A 17,927-nucleotide genomic window follows, 5' to 3' on the forward strand; every position below is an offset into this window, starting at 1 on the left:
CAGCAGAGGGCTCAACGACTCGTCAAGGACAACCCAGAGTTTAGAGCGGGTCGATGGGTGTCAATCAAGGATGCGTGAGATGACTGCAGCCAGAAAATACTTTGTGCAGTCCAGGAGCGCCAATCCACCTATCCGATTGGACCGTACTAAGGTATGACGAGCAATTCTCGGGGGTTTTCGACGCCCAAATAAATTTAGTAAAGGTCTGTCCCACTACTGAGAAGAAATGCGACGGAAGGATTCCAGGAACAGTCTGAAAGAGGTAGAGCAGCCTCGGGAGGACGTTCATTTTCAACAGGTTTATGCGTCCCAGCCACGAGAGACCCCTGGTATCCCAGCACTGGAGATCGGCTTGTAGGGTACGTAGGATCGGTAGGAAGTTTAGCGAATAAGTATCCGCTAGGTTTTTTGGTAACTGTACCCTCAAGTACTTAATAGATTTAGGAGACCAGGCAAATGGAAAAGAGGAGCGCAGGGCACGAAAGACCGTCGCCGATAGGGAGACACCAAGGGCAGTTCTTTTAGATAAGTTGATTTTGTAGTTACTATAATAACTGTAAGTGTCAATTTCCCGGAGGATGGAGGGGAGTGTGGTGAGTGGTTGGGTAATAAAAAAGAGGACATTGTCCGCAAATGCCGAAACTTTCAGGTGCAAATCATGAACCCATAAGTCCCTGATGTCAGGGTTGTTCCTAATAGCTACCAGGAGGTGCTCCATGACAAGGGCATACAATAGTGGGGAGAGGGGGCAGCCCTGCCGGGTGTCATTATGTATCGTGAAGGGGGGAGACAGTGAGACGTTGACCCAAACCCGTGCCATAGGAGAGTCGTAAAGTGCCCAAATACAAGTGAGCATAGCAGGGCCGAGGCCGATCTGAGACAGTCACCTCTAAGATCCCCCAATCCACCCTGTCAAAGGCCTTCTTCGCATCCAGAGACAGCAACATAGGGGTCTGCAAGTGCTGAGCATGATGGATCGCAGAGAAGGCCTTCAGAGTGTTTTCATGGGCCTCCCTACAAGGGATAAACCCCACCTAATCGGGGTGAACAAGATCTCCCATGAACAGGCTCAGGCTGTTAGCAATCAGCTTAGCATAGAGCTTAGCATCTGTGTTGAGAAATGAGATCGGTCTATAACTGGAGCAAAGTTGGTGGTCTTTCTCCTCCTTAGGAATTACTGTGACATGCGCTTCTAAAAAGGACGGGGGAAAGGGGACACCTGGGGAGGTGGCGTTAAATGCTTTCAAGAGCGAGGGAGACAGCTCCATCTTCAGCACTTTGAAGAATCGTGCCGTGTAGCCATGCGGGCCTGGACACTTGCCCCCTGGGAGGGAAGAAATCCCCATTTCCAGTTCCTGGGCAGAGAACAGCCTCTCGTGCAGAGACACGCCCTCAGGCTGAAGGGAGGGGAGAGCCGTAGCGGCTATATATTGGGGCAAGGAAAGGTTGAGAGTGGGAGCCGGGTGGGCAGTTCCCAGTGGGGGGAGATAGTAAAGTGAGCTATAATACTCCTGGAAGGCAGAGGGAATGTCAGCCGAAATATGGGAAACAGTACCTGAAGGCCTTTTAATGGCCATAACATGGGAAGCCGCCTGACGCTCCCTCCCCGCCCGCACCAGAAGATGACCCGCCTTGTTGCCCCATTAATAAAAGGAACGCTGGCCCAGTTGCCATAGTAGCTGCTGTTTGCACTCAAGCAGGGACCTAATCTCCTGCCGTGTAGCTGTCAGTGAGGCTAAACTTGACTGCTGAAGGGATTGCTTATGCTGAGCCTCCAGTGTAGCCAAGTCATTTAGCAGGGAGCAAAACTTCTGACCTGACTCTCTCTTAAGGCGTGCACCGTGCTTCATCAAAACTCCGCGAAGCACTCATTTCAGTGCCTCCCATTGAACCGGCGGAGAAGTGATGTCACACGAATGGTCCTGAAGAAAGTGCGAGGTGGTGAGCTTCAACTCCTCCAAGCACTGAGCATCAAGAAGTAGCGACTCGTTGAGTCTCCAAGTTTCGGAGTGAGGGCAGGAGGACGGGAGAAGAAAGGCACAGAAAACAGGGGAATGGTCTGAGAGGAAGGTGAGGTCAATTCTGGCTACAGTTACAGAGGAGAGAAGGTTATGAGAGAGGAGAATGTAATCAATCTTACTATGATATGTATGTTATGAGGATGAGAGAAGAAAGAATAATCCCTATCAGTTGGATGGAGGATCCACCAGGCATCACATAGCAGCATGGAGTTCAGGAGCTTCCTGACTCTATTCAGAGCACTATAAGAAACTTGGGATTTCCCTGCTGAGGTGTCGAGCAATGGGTTAAGTGGGAGCCTAAAGTCCCCGCAAACAATCAGGTGACCTTTGGAAAAAGACTGGAGCACAGTCAGCGCAGAGAGGAGGAACGGGACCTGGTCAGAGTTAGTGCTCCAATGTTAGCTATTGTATAAACAGAGCCTGCTATCTCACAAGTTAGGAACAAATACCTAGCATCCCTATCAGATAATGAGTCTAAAACCTTAACAGGGAGGTTCTTTTGGAAGAAGGTGGCAACCCCCTAACCTTACCCTACATACTGCTGTTGTGGGACCAATGTGGGAAATAGCGGTTCTTAATTACGAGGACACATTCAGAGAAAAAATGCGTCTCCTGTAAACATAAGATTTGCACCTTACATTTGTGGGCATCGTAAAGGATTTGAGAGCGTTTTTCAGGGACATTGAAGCCCTTAACGTTAAAGGAGGAGATAGAGATATCCGCCATTAAGTAAAAGGGGGGAAACCGAGAGCTCAGTAGAAAGAGAGGACAGTAACAGAGAAATATGGGAAGGAAAGGGCGTAGGAACACTAAATGCAGACATAGGCCAAGAAAACAACTAGACAGGACAAAACACCAAGGCACAGGGTAGGAGAAAGAAACAAACAAAGGAGAAGAGAGCTTAAGAGGGACCCTCGATGGTACTAAAGGAGGGGAGCACAAGTCTCCAAGCTACCCCGCCCGTGCAGAGTCCAAACTATGTGGGAGCGAGGGAAGCAAGTCATGAGTCAAAGTACAATGGCAGGGAAAGAAGGAAAAACAACACTGAACTAAGAACGAAGAAAGGAACAGGACAGAGCAAGTACAGCTCCGAGCAATGGGTGAGAATAATCAAAAAAGGAAGATATAGCAAATAATACAAACATGACAGGTGCAAAATTAGAACTAAGAATAAGTAACCATGGGCAGGCATAGAGCAAAAAGACACAGCATGAAACAAACTCACGGAGTCCCATCAAAAAACAATCAACGAAGGGTGAGCAAGTCATGCTGGGTGCTCCTGGTCCCAGGCAGGTCTACACCTGTGTTGCGGCCTTTGAGAACATGGAGGGCTGAGGTCATGGTTTTCTGCAGCATCCCACTGCAGGTGGAAGGGGCCGGAGCGATTGGGGTCTGCTAACAAAGCGCTCCAGTCTGCGAGTTGAAGAAACGGAAGGCCCAAGGAGCAAAGAAAATTCGGGAGATCATCCGCATAGCCAGGGATAGTAGCCGATCTCGCTGACGAACTTGAAAAGAGAAAGGGAAGCCTCAGCGGTAAGGGATTTTGCGATCCTGCAGTAGAGACCAAAGGGGCTTCAGGACCGCCCGTTGACAGAGGGTGTATCTGGACAGATCCGGGAAGATGGAAAGTGGGGAAAGTCCTCCGATTTACTGTCTCTAACCCTAAACATAATCTCCTCTTTAACAGCATAAAAGTGAATCCTGCAGATCACATCACGAGGCTTGCAGGGGTCTGTGCTGTGGGGTCAAAGCGCCCGGTGTGCCCGGTCTATCTCAATGTGGGAGTCAGGAGAGCGACCCAAAAGCGAATTGAAGATGCCAGTGAGAGTGTGTACCAAGTCCACTGTTTGGACGGATTCCAGGAGGCCGCGTATACGGATATTATTACGGCGCAGTGGCGTAACTACCACCATAGCAGTGGTAGCAGCTGCCACAGGGCCCGGGACATTAGGGGCCCGGTGACAGCTGCTACCGCTGCTATCATTATTCTCAGAGGTCTTTTCGGACCCCCGAGTATAATGATCAGGGCCCCCTGTTGGTGGAATACTTTCCACCAACAGGGGGCCCCGAAGCTGCAGCAACGGCTGAGACACAGGAGCTGCAGCTCTGGCTCCTGTCAGCGCTGCAGGACGTTCCCCCTCTCTCCCCCCCTCCCTTTCTCTGCTGTCCTCTGCCCACCAATGAGAGGAGGAGGCGGGGCTTATCCCTGCCGTCCAGCACAGAAGAGAAGAGGAAGAAGCTGCTCCAGGAAAATGAAACTGAAGCTACACAGGTACGTACTGGGGTTACTTATTACTATCAGGCATTTGGGGGGATTACTTGTGTTTTAGTAACTCCATGTGCCTCATAGTAATAGCAGTTAACCCCATCATCTCCCTCACATTAACCCCTGTTTGCCTCACCATAAGAGTTACTGATATGTGAGACATTTGGGGGTAATAATAATGAAGATACTTTATTATTACCTCCATGTCTCTCACATATCAGTAACCCTTATGGTGAGGCAGACAGGGGTTAATGTGAGGGAGATGATGGGGTTAACTGCTATTAACATGAGGCACATGGATTTACTAAATTGTAATGCACAGGACCAGATTTTTTTTTATCCACAATTTGTCCTGGTATAGCGGTCAGCGGTGACAGTATTTAGTCCTGTAGGGGCCACTAAGGGACATAATACTGTGTGCAGGGGCCACTATTGGGTATAATACTGTGTGCAGGGGCCACTATGGGACATAATACTGTGTGCAGGGGCCACTATTGGGTATAATACTGTGTGCAGGGGCCACTATGGGACATAATACTGTGTGCAGGGGCCACTATTGGGTATAATACTGTGTGCAGGGGCCACTAAGGGACATAATACTGTGTGCAGGGGACACTATGGGACATAATAGAGCGCGCAGGAATGCGTAGGAGGGACTCGGTCGAGATCTTCGGTGTCGGGGGGGCCCCATGTCAAAAGTTCGCCACGGGGCCCCGCCATTCCTAGTTACGCCACTGTTACGGCGGTTTCAGTTTTCAATATCATCCATGTGGGAGACGAGGTTGCAGACTTGAGAGGAGTGAACCATAGTCTTCTGATGCAAAGTATCAAGAGAAGCAGTAGCTGAGGCCTAAAACTCCTCAAGGACTTTTACCATTTGTTGCAGGTTAGAAATATCGGACTTGACCACACGCAAGTCCTGTCACCAAGCACGTTTCAGGTCAGTTGCAAGACTGTCCATGTTCCTGCTGCTCAGCTGCAGTTCTGGATGTTTCTGCAGAGTAAGCACAGCCTTCTCCAGTGGTGGGAGGTGAGATACAAAAGAAGGCGCCTCTGGACAGAGGGCCATGAGACCAGTGCTGGCCTTATGAGATTTTTTGCAGGTGTCAGGCTGGGGCAGGTCTTCATCTGAGGAGGGGTTTGAGTTTAGCAAATGAAAATCCTGGGCTGAGGCTGGAGAGTGGAATAGTGACCTTTTGTAAGACAGGCTGCTGCCCCAGTCCAGGCCCTGGCTATGGGCAGCGGGCTGCCAATCACCCTGTCTGAGCTGTGGAGGGGTCATTTGGAGGGACCTTGTGGTATCCCTGAGGTCACAGTGTTGATTTGGCACAGTACAGAGCATCGGCACCGCCATGGAGGGGGGGAAAAGGCTGGTGCAGGGTCTGGAGCAGGGCCAGGGACTGAGGAGGGAGCAGGAGATACCTGAGTCGGGCCAGGGACATCAGCGGTGGGCTCAGGAGTGTCGTGGGCAGAATTCTGCTGTCTCAGGTCTGGGAGGGATGCGGAGACGCTGCAGCGCTGACCTCTGGAGCGGGAAGGAAAAGAAGATGGCGTCCGGCTGGTGCTGCAAGCTGCTGAGGCCGTCGGCTCCTGCTGTTCTCCTAGTGGGGCATAGAACACTCAAATGGAGCCCCTGGAAGGCAGGGAGGGAGGTAAGTCCCCGGGGGTCCATCTTGTTCTGGATTTGCCCATGATCTTGTGCTGAACCACCCGAATTGCCCGTAGCACGGAGCGGAGCTCTCATGCCATGCGTCAGCTTGCATGCATGCTAGGCCACGCCCCCCCCAGGATTTTTTTAAAATACTACACAGAGTGGAGTCTAATAATTAAAGTGTTACATTTTTAGACTCCATGCTGTGTATTGAATAGGATCATTTTTAAAATCCAATCTTTGATTATTAAAAAAATCCTATTGACTTGCATTGGGATCGGAATTGGAATCGGCATCGGGTTTGAATGGAAAATTATTGGAAATCGGATTTTAAAAACGATCCTGAAATCTCAAGATCGGCTCAACCCTACTACAGATGTAATGTTCATTGATTGTTTTCATTTGTATCCTTCCAACAGCTTTTTGTGCTTTTTTCTTTTTTTTGCCCTTCCATCTTGATTTAGGATCTATGTCACTATAGATTTGGTGCTTGTTTTTCAGCAAAAGATTTCGAACAGAAGTGCTGGAAACTTAGATAGTACTAAAATATTGTATACATATTGAGGTTATTTCCAGAAATTCTGCGGTATTCTATCACTGCAGCTTGGAATAAAATGATGAAAGATTATCACAAAAGTTCCTTTTCACATCTTTACATGCAGTCAAGCCAACATATCCTTATTTGATGTTTTACAGAAAGCAATGAGGTGTTATGTGAGGTGACAGCTCCACTTTAATACACAATCAGTAGTCATTCAGAGGACAAGGTTATACGTGGTGTACCTAGCACTTGAAGTAAGCACACGAAGAGGTTAGTAAAGATAGTGATTTTCAAGGTCCCAGAAAGACAGTGAATTTAGAAGTAAACTGTACTTGCCACACGTCTAATCTGATGGCTGCTTTACAAATAAACAAATTGTTAATAATAAAACGACCTTCTAAAGCGTTTTGATTGAGTTCAACTATTCCATTGAGTTGTATGACATTTTGTAAGGAAACATGTCACGGTGGCTTGTTCTGCATAAAGCTACATTCAGATCTAGCATTCTTTGATTTCCTCCTCTTCCCATTACATTCATATGCTAAACTGACGGATAAATAAACTTTTGTTCAGCAGAAAATTAAAACCATTGAAATGAAGCGAATCTGACTAATGAGCTATGATTGATACATTCTGCAAATTGGCCAATTATTCATGATTTTGACTTGATTTTTTTGTGCAGAAACAAATACAGGTTTTTAAAAGTCAATTTATTTTTTCAATTTTTTGTTAACATGGTTGTGTTCCTGCTACATCTACTATATTTTATAAAAACTGAAAATCTGATTACAGTAATTTTCTTGGATCTTTAATATACACCTCTTTAAAAGTCAAATAATAGCACCTGCAGCAATTCTTTTTATTTTTACTTGGTATCATTCATCTATATTTAACCATGTAACAACTGAGCCTATGCAAATTACTCAGTAAATTTCCATGTATTCATTGCAGAAAACTATTAATTAAATATTAAATTCATTAAAAAAAAAAAGTAAAAAAACCCCCAAAAAACACAAAACAGTACATTCATTTTATCTGTGGAAATATAGCATTTTTCCTCATTAGACCCATAGGGGTTAGGCAAAAATTAAAAATACAGTGGAAAAGCAGTGAAAGTGTTTTTGCTGCCATGTATTTTTTCTACTGTATTTTTAGGCTCAGACATTGTGGAAACACAGATTTTTTTTGTTGCAGAGTTTGCTACTTTGAGCCAAAGCCAGGAGTGGATTGTGAAAAAGATGGAAGTATAAGTGCTTCTTATATAATTTCCATTCATTTTGCCATTCTTGGCAGCTGAGTGCTAATGTAGCAATCAATGAGACATAACAACTTTGTAACCACAATACATGTATGCATTGACCTTCGTTCGTCAATGTACCCCTCAAATACTGTGACCATGGCACCCGGAAGGTTACTTTTCCTTTAAGATTTCGTCTAAGATAGTCAGAGCCATTGCTATGACAGCAGTGAGCCAAAGTTATATTACTTTTCAGACCGGCTGGTGGCAGGGCTCAGTAGTAACGGGGATTTTGCCATAGACTGCAACACTGGCATACTGATATAAGCAAACTAATGATTACTAGTTCAGATCTCCTAGGAACTCTAGGTAAAAAAATAAAAGTATAAAAAATCTATTCATCCCCTTTAGTTAGGTCATATATAACTATCAGACATACTTATCATACATCTATACATAACATATGACTATCTCAATGTCTGCCCCCTGGATGTCCACCAGAGATATGCTCCAAATCTAGTGGACATCCATTGAACATGTATTGAGATAATCAACACCTATAAGTACCTGGGAGTGCTCCTCAAAAATAAGCTGGACTGGAGTGATCACCTGGATGTGCTGCACAGAAAGGGCCACAGCAGGCTCTACCTGCTCAGGAGGCTGAGGGCCTTTGGAGTCCAGGGGACACTTCTTATGCTAGGTTCACACCTGCGTTCAGCCTTCCGTTCTGTGCTTTCCGTCTTCTGCATGCCAGAAGACACAAAGCACAGACCTGGTCCGGCCGTGAGCGGCGGTGAGCGTTTTATGCTTTCCACCGCGAAACCGGATTTTTTAATCCGGACACAGAGTACTGCATGTCTGACTCTGTGTCCGGATTATAAAACCTGGTTTCGCGGCGGAGAGCATAAAATGCTCACCGCCGCTCACGGCCGGACATCTTTCTCACCCATTCAAATGAATGGGTGAGAAAGAGTCCTGCAGGTTTCCGTCTCCTGCTCTGTTTTATGCAGGAAACAGAAACCTGCAGAACGTACCCCTTGAACGCAGATGTGAACGAGCCCTTAGGGCCTTTTTCAGCTATGTGGTTGCTTCAGCCATCTTCTTCGAAGCGGCCTGCTGGGGGAGTAGCATACCAGCCAGGGACAGAAATAGACTTGACAAGTTGGTTAGAAGGGCCTGCTCTGTCCTGGGGAGCCCTCTGAACCCAGTACAAGTGGTGGGTGACAGAAGGACACTGTCTGTGGTGAGCTCCATGCTGGAGAATATTTCCCATCCCATGCATGAGACTGTTATAGCACTGGGCAGTACTGTCAGTGACCAACTGCTTCATCCCAGGTGTGAGAAGGAGCGCTATCAGAGATCCTTCCTCCCAGGCTGTATAATGAACATCAGGCTAAGCTTAAAGCACCCAGCACAAAGAACTAAAATGATACTGAAGTTTTTTTATTATGACTCCTACTATCGTTTTTATCTTTTATTCGGAGCTTTTGGTATGTTGTTTTTCTTTGTATTATTATTGTACTACCTATGCTGCTGTAACACACTGAATTTCCCCATGGTGGGACTTTTAAAGGATTATCATATCTTATCAAAGTAAATACATAAACACATTAGGTATTTCTGGGACCAAAAATGGCCATACAATTTAAGTCTAAATTTTTTTATCCCATTTGGTTAATGCTATAAGTGGAAAAACAAATCAAAATAGCCAAATTGCAAGTTTTATCCATTTCACTGCTCAAAGGGTCTTCAAGGTATCATGGTTGTTACCTGTGGTCTTAAAGCCATAAAGAGGTCAGTATCCCTGGCATCCTATAGCAGAGACAGGGATTCATTTCTTTATCAGGATGGCTGAGACACAGAGTATTCCCTATGACCAATCTCTCACACAGACTGCTATCCATGCTCCCACCACCTCATAGACTGTCACAGACTAATCTGTCACAAACTGTTCTAGAGCCCCCTTCTCTGTTACAGATTGCTTAATGTGCCAATTTTATCACACAGACTGACTCAAATTCCATTGCTCAGATATACAGATTGTTTAATTGTTCCTCATGCCCTTCCTTGGTTAAACAGATTTCTTAGACTGTTCCTCATGCCCCCCACAATTGCTCCCATTGTCCCTCATATCTCTTACATATGCTGCATCGTTTCACTTGTTTCACAGACTATGCCCATAGTTCCAGCAGAGGTCATAGATAGCAACTTATACACACATAGGGAATAGGGACAACATGGTGGCTCAGCGGTTAGCTTTGCAGCACTGGAGTCCTGGGTTCGTATCCCACCTGGAACAATATCGGCAAGGAGTTTGTATGTTCTCCCCGTGTTTGTGTGGATTTCCTCCCATTCTACAAAAACATACTTAAATGGAAAAATAAATTGTACATTGTGATCCCTATATGGGGCTAACAATCTACATTTAAAAAAAAAAAAATACACACATAGGAAATATTTACAGCTTTATTTTGTACTTTGTCTTGCTTTAAAAAATTATGTGAACCCAGGCTTAGACAGCAATGATAATTCTAATTAAAATATGAATTTTCGGCATGCAAGTATGGAATAAAATGAATACAAATATTTTTTTCTATTTATTGTCTATTACAGTAAAAACCATTTATGTTGTCTTTGTACATAGACAACACAAAGTAATAGAAATAACATTTTGTTACGGAAGTTTCTTTTCTACCGCTAGGTTGAATACATTCCTTTACTGGGATGTAATAGTCCCACTATGTATGAAATGGCTTCCTCCAAGGCTAATGCTGTTGTTGAGAGATATACTTTGTATTAGGCCTAAAAAGATTAGATGAGCTATGTACACATTAGTCATCTATCACATATCACCATGGGAACTTTCATGAACAAATCTTGCAGCAAACTCAATCACACACGTTAAATTACCGGCGTATGGTTCCTTTTTTTGTTAACAGCTCATTATGCAAATTGCATTACAAATATTAAAACTCCAGGGCTCAGTTAATGAAGTAGATGTAAAAGTTAGCTGGAAATACCTGTCATATTTTACCTTGAAAAGAGATTTGGCTTTCCCAATCTGTCTTTTGCAAGGGATACAGCAAATATTTTCTTACATCTTAATGAGGTTACATTAGGTAATTTCTGCAAGGAAGGAAAAGAATCCATGCTGAGATTGTATCATTTTCTTGTTTTTAAAATTCATAGGCACATTTTACTTTTTGCTTAGATAGTCAAGACTTATTAAACCAATTAAAAGTAGACAATCGGTACAAAAACACTTGAACACTTGGAAATGCTTGTAATTCTGATACCAGCAAGACACTGGAGGCCTGAAAGTTTGAGGACCAAACAAAAGTTACTGAACAAGAAACTGCAGAAGACCCAACTACATGGAAAGGGAAAACAATAATAATTTATATGTTACTATTTACTTTTTACCTAATGTGACCACTGCAATTCTTGTGCAGAAATTACATTTGTGCCATGGGCAAAGCAGTGAGTAGGGCTTAATAGGGTTCAGTGAAGGTTGGCAGGGTGGGAGGCTGCCTAGGCCAATTTGGGGAGTTTGCAATTTATGGGTTATAACAAAGAGTTGAGTAGTCTAAATACTACACGTGTAAGAGGTATTGGGGAGGTGGTGGTGCGTAGGGGGAAGCTATTAAAAATAAGAATGCAAGGCATTGGTGAGGAAGTTGTCGACATCAAGCAACATTGATGGTAAGGATTGTCCCTCATAAACTATTACGGTATGTTTGTAGGACACTGAATTTATTAAACATCATGCAACATTTGACAAATTTTCAGTGTGGGCAGCATGGTGTCTCAGTGGTTAGCCTTGCAGCGGTGGAGTCCTGGATTTGAATCCTGCCGAGGACAAGGAGTTTGTATTTTCTTCCCGTTTTTACGTGGATTTCCTTCCATACTCCAAATAACATACTGATGGGGAAAAATGTAGATGGGGCTCACAGTTTACGTTCAGAAAAAAAAGTTGAAAACTACAGCAATGTAGACTCCAGCAAAATGAAGCTTCAATATATATCTCATGATAACTTTTCCCCAGTATCTTTATAGAATTATTTCAGTTAGCAAGACACCAAATACATGGACAGTATAATAATAATAATAATAATAATAATAATACATTTTATTTATATAGCGCCAACATATTCCGCAGCACTGTACAATTTATAGGGTTCAGATACAGACATACATAACAAAGAACGTCATTTCACACAATGGGACTGAGGGCCCTGCTCAAAAGAGCTTACAATCTATGAGGTAGAGGGGGTGACAGTATATAAATGGACACCCATAACAGTAATACCATAGATATAGTGAATACTGCTGTGACTCTTGTGATGGGCAAATCTGCTCATACTGATATTCATGAAAGGCCAAATTAATTTACTATATTCAGAATCAAATAAAAACAGCAAATTGTCTTACTAGAGAAAGGAGAAAAATGGGGTATAGTAGGAGGAGGAAATACCCATGTCACCGCCACTCCATCTGCCAATGCAATTAATAATAATAATGTGGGTGACAGCAGCACAAAAGAAAAATTCAACTTCAGTAGTTAGTAGACTATAATGGGCCTGGTGAATTTTCACGTTTTTATACTGAAAAAGGTGGAGAGATATTCTCCTTGAAGGCAGAGTCTTCTATAGAGATTTCAACGCAGATGCGAACCTAGACTTAGAACAGCTCATGATTCATCTTACTCTATCACACCAGTGGTTAGTCCAGGGCTTAAACTAGGCACTTTCCTCCATTTGTCCCATAACAGTAGTTTATCTTGCCTGATCGCACAACAAGCAACTGCTCCTTTCATTTCAATGGGATAGCAATACACTGCACGCAGTGGCGTAACTACCACCATAGCAGCAGAGGCAGCTGCCACAGGGCCCGGGACATTAGGGCCCGGTGATAGCTGCTACTGCTGCTATCATTATTCTTGGAGGTCTTTTCGGACCCCCGAGTATAATGATCGGGGCCCCCTGTTGGTGGAATACTTTCCACCAACAGGGGGCCCCGAAGCTGCAGCAACGGCTGACACACAGGAGCTGCAGGTCTGGATCCTCTCAGCGCTTCAGGACGCTCCCCCTCTCTCCCCCCTCCCTTTCTCTGCCTGTCCTCTGCCCATAATACTGTGTGCAGGGGCTACTATGGGGGATAATACTGTGTGCAGGGGCCACGATGGGGCATAATACTGTGTGCAGGGGCCACTATGGGACATAATACTGTGTGCAGGGGCCACTATGGGACATAATACTGTGTGCAGGGGCCACTATGGGGGATAATACTGTGTGCAGGGGCCACTATGGGGGATAATACTGTGTGCAGGAGCCACTATGGGGGATAATACTGTGTGCAGGGGCCACGATGGGGCATAATACTCTGTGTAGGGGCCACTATGGGGCATAATACTGTGTGCAGGGGCCACGATGGGGCATAATACTGTGTGTAGTGGCCACTATGGGGCATAATACTGTGTGCAGGGTCCACTATTGGTCATAATTAGAGATGAGCGAACACTGTTTGGATCAGCCGATCCGAACAGCACGCACCCATAGAAATGAATGGAAGCACCTGTGACGCCGGCTGGCCGCCGGCAAAGTCAGCGTCACAGGTGCTTCCATTCATTTCTATGGGTGCGTGCTATTCGGATCAGCTGATACGAACAGTGTTCACTCATCTCTAGTCATAATAGAGCGCGCAGGAATGCGTAGGAGGGACTCGGTCGAGATCTTCGGTGTCGGGGGGGCCCCATGTCAAAAGTTCACCACGGGGCCCCACCATTCCTAGTTACGCCACTGACTGCACGCCAATAATCTCTGGTGGTCACATTAAAATTAATAGATCAGGTGCAGTACAAAGCTGATGACATGATCAATAGGGATCGCAGCAGTGGGACATCCATTGATTGGTAAGTTAATCTATAGCAAGCAGGATTGCTGGCATACATGTCTGCATTTCAATAAGGAGAAGCAGCTTCCAAACACCTCTGACATTGTTTGCTGTTTTTCTGGTTCAACTATTGGCCAGTCCTTACAGGTATTAAATTGTTGCAAGATCCTATTTGGGTACTAGGTAGAAATATATAGTATATATTTTATCTATATTTAAAGAAGTAGAAGTGCAAAAGGTGTGGCCAATATTGGAAGTTCTAAGCCTCTTTAGGTACTTTACTTAAACTATTTTCCTGACTTACATTAGGTATTTATTGAAGTTTTAAATAAATACAGTTCATGGGAACAGATTGGAGTGGGACTAAACAGATGGGAAACAATTCCATACGGTGATACATCAGACACTAAGCTCACAACACACTAGCGGACTAGATATTAGAAATGACATATGATAATAGCTCTGCTGTTGAAGTGTATGCTGAGGAAAAGGATACTGCATTCTTAACAAAAGTATGACTCATACTTTAACCCCATAATTAGGTTTTATCCCAAATTAACACATCACCACCAAATTATCTTAAAAATGCATCTATGTAAAAGACAGTAATATAAATCCAATCATACAGCTGTGTAACATTATTGACACTCTTGTTAGGCTTAGAGCGGGTTCACACCAGCACCCGATCTCCGTTTTGCAGGTTTCCGTTTCTTGCCCGAGAAACTGGACAGGAGACAGAGACTGGCAGGCAGTTTTCAAACCCATTCATTTGATAAAGAAATCCCCTGCCCCAAATCTGTCTGGGTCCAGATTGGCGATAGGTCCCAGGGACTTAAGGAAAGTATAACAATATTTTTAGGGGGGACTGTGAAGGTTATAATCATGTAATGTATGAAAAGACATTGTTATCCTTTAAAGCTGAATGCTAGATATAGTTGCTTATGCTTGAAACTGCTATAATGTTATATCATAAGATGGCACCTGTATCCAAGATGGGTGCTAGAAAAACAAATGCTTGGCTTGCTGCCACAAGACAGCGCCCCAAGGTCAACACACAGAAGCGGGAGTACCTGGCTATATATGGAACTGCTTAAACTTTTTCTGTTTGATTGAGATGTCCAATACCAATCAGGAATGAATATGAAAACTTACATTGTTGTTATATCACTTCCTTTCTCTGATACTATTTAACTCTGTGTTCTCAATAAAAAGTGTGTCAGCATACATTTTAGCTGAGAGAAGAATGAATACCAACACATAGAGTGGTGTGATTTCTTGACCGCCCTCAGCCTTATTAATTAGGACGACGACAGTTACCCGAGATTATTGGTCAATTAGTCATGAACGTGACTATGACCTTATCAATAGCATGTCAATTATACCTATAGAAACACCAGCGGTTTCCCTATAGGTATAATGGAAGCAGAAAAGCTGCACTGTGAAAAGCGCTGCAGGAAAAAAAACCAGAATGCATTATTGCAGCGTTTTTTCCTGCAGCGCTACTTTGTTGCAGCACCCTACTTGGGGCCTTAGTCTTAATAAAGCCCAAGTGCCACCTTAATTAAATTGCCCCATCATATTATGCCCCTCATTCCCCCTGACATAAATACTACACCTCTAATGACCCCTTATTTAAACGGCCACCTCCTTAAGTTCATAATGCCCCTAATATCAGTGATGCACTCTAATGTAAATATTGTTTTCTTAATATCCCCTAATAACCCTTATATAAATGCCCCCCCCCCTTATGTCCATAATGCCCTCTCCTTAAACTATTAAAATACCCACAACTAAGCCAAAAAAAACCAAATTAATAAATTATACTCACCAACCTGTGACTCTGATGACCGGAGCTGCTGTATCCTCTGTGTCCATGTGCAGGATGTCTGTCTCAGCACGGGCGACAAAATGCTATGACATCATCGCGCTGCCGAAGCTAAGAAGCAGACGTCGGTCTGCTGATCTTGTAAACTGCAGGTCTAATGCGGCTTGCGGTTTAAAGGTTGCTGGAAACCTTTTAACTACCGATCTAGTTAAAATTAAAAGATGTATTAATGACGCTGGGGTGGGCCCGAGCAGTCAGTACCCGGCAGCCCAGTGTGCCCCATCAGGAGCTTGGGGCCACGTCGCTTGATTGGGTTTGAGGGGTGCTGACCCTGGCCTTGACTTTGAGCCCCTGTCTCCGGTAATCTAGTTGTTCTGGCGAGGGCGCGTTTCACCTAGGATGGCTTCATCAGGATCAGGTGTCAGGCGTTCAGCAGTTTACTCCCATTGGTGCTGTGCAGTGGACTCAGTTGCTTACTATTTTACTATGTCTCTGGGTATGTAATTTTTGATATATGATGTTGCTAATTAACTGGTTTGTTATCTAGATGGCTGGCTGCTATGTTCCCTGGCTGGAGTGTTATATGCACATACTTTGGCTCAGAGACACTGTACTATATACCTATGACTAGGAACTGCACTGCACTTTGCTGGGTGGGTTGATTTATGTGTCTGCTCAGCATTTTTAGTGAGTTATTTTTTTATGTCTCCCTGTGACTTTTTAACTATTTGGTTATCAATAAATATTTTTCATACTTTTTACATATATTTTTGCATTTGTCTCATGTTTCCTTTGGTTGTTATATCAATTCTATAGTGGGACTTCATTTGGTATTTGGTAGGGTATTTCTTTGTTTTTTGAGGGCTTGTTTATAGCAAAACAAGTTGCATCATTTTTGGAACCATTTAATATTCCATGTCATGTATTCAGAAACTGTAAAATAAAGTTTGCGGGATAGCAAATTGTAGGATTGTAGAATGGTAAAAAAAAGGCAGATTGTAATTCTTTGTCAATAAATGCGAAAATAGACCGCTATACAAGATTAAATAGGTCAGTTGTTTACAACCTATAAGTCAGACATTTGAAGACTTGTCTTTTATATGAGTTATATTTTTTCACCATTTTGCAGTATATACAGTATAATGTTTAGCTGTTATTAATGATTTTCTGGAAATGCATTTTGGCTAATCCCTTCCACACATTGCAGTAAAAAATCTGCAGTAGAAATGCTGAGGTTGCAAAACGTCTGCATTTTTGCAAATAGCAGCGTGTCAACTATAAATACCGAAATGCTGGCATTTTCTGTGTAGGAATAAGCAAAAATTTCGCAGAGGAAAACTTTGCAGATTTTCTGTGAAAAATGCTGCGGAAATTGCAATGAGCTTCCACCGCAGTCTTTTTTGAAGTCTTCCACCCCCCCCATGATTCACTGCGTAGGGTCTTAGCCTTAGTAATGTTCAGATATCTTGCAATATAGGTAGTGGACAAAATCTATGACCAAGTTCAAAACACAGTCACAACTAACTTGCTTCAGGCTGGCTGAAGAAGTGAAAGGTTTCTTGCAATTTACAGAAACATTCATTTGGTATCATTGTGCTCTACACAAAGGTATGTAAAAATGAATGTAGAGAAATATAGTAGTAGCCTAAAGTATACCTCCTCCTACTGAAATTGTATTCTGAACAGGTAATGGTTAAGATTACAGAGTCTTTGAAGATGTTCTCTTATGCTGAAATGTCTGCTTGCAAGCACTGTCAAGTAATACATTAGCATGTCAAAGAAGAATCCTTATTTCGTTGTGAAGACTCTATTTGAAGGGCTGTACTTGCAGACGTGGGCCTCAGTAGGCAACTGCATTACGTGCCACTACTTCAGATGTGCACTGTGCTACTTTATACATGTCATACAATATAATATATATATAAATATATATATATATATATATATATATATATATATATGTTACTTTAAATCAAATTATACCAGAAAAGATTCATATATATATATATATATATATATATATATATATATATATATATGCTAGTTAGTAAATTCCTGTGTGAATAAATTAATAATAAAATTGTCAGCATTCTACTACCGTATATACTCGAGTATAAGCCGACCCAAATATAAGCCGAGGCCCCTAATTTTACCACAAAAAAATGGGAAAACTTATTGACTCGAGTATAAGCCGAGGGGGGGAAATGCAGCAGCTACTGGAAAATTTCAAAAATTAAAATGGTCAGAATTTTTGGGTGCAAAAGATGCTGGGTGCTGGAAAAGGGGAGGGGGTGTTTTGGTTGTCTGTCTGCCACTTCAATGAGCTTGAGGACTGTTTCTTTTTTTTCCCCCACTTGGAATTCAGTCTGGCTGAATATAGAGTATCTGCAGTGCTCCTATTAACTCCTCCCTGACAGAACAGGAGCACTGCAGATCTCCTATATTCAGTAGACCGGGCGCTTTCAGACACAGGGTCACCTAATGTGTATGTGGT

Source organism: Leptodactylus fuscus, chromosome 1, assembly GCF_031893055.1.
Source record: "Leptodactylus fuscus isolate aLepFus1 chromosome 1, aLepFus1.hap2, whole genome shotgun sequence".
NCBI lineage: Eukaryota > Metazoa > Chordata > Amphibia > Anura > Leptodactylidae > Leptodactylus > Leptodactylus fuscus.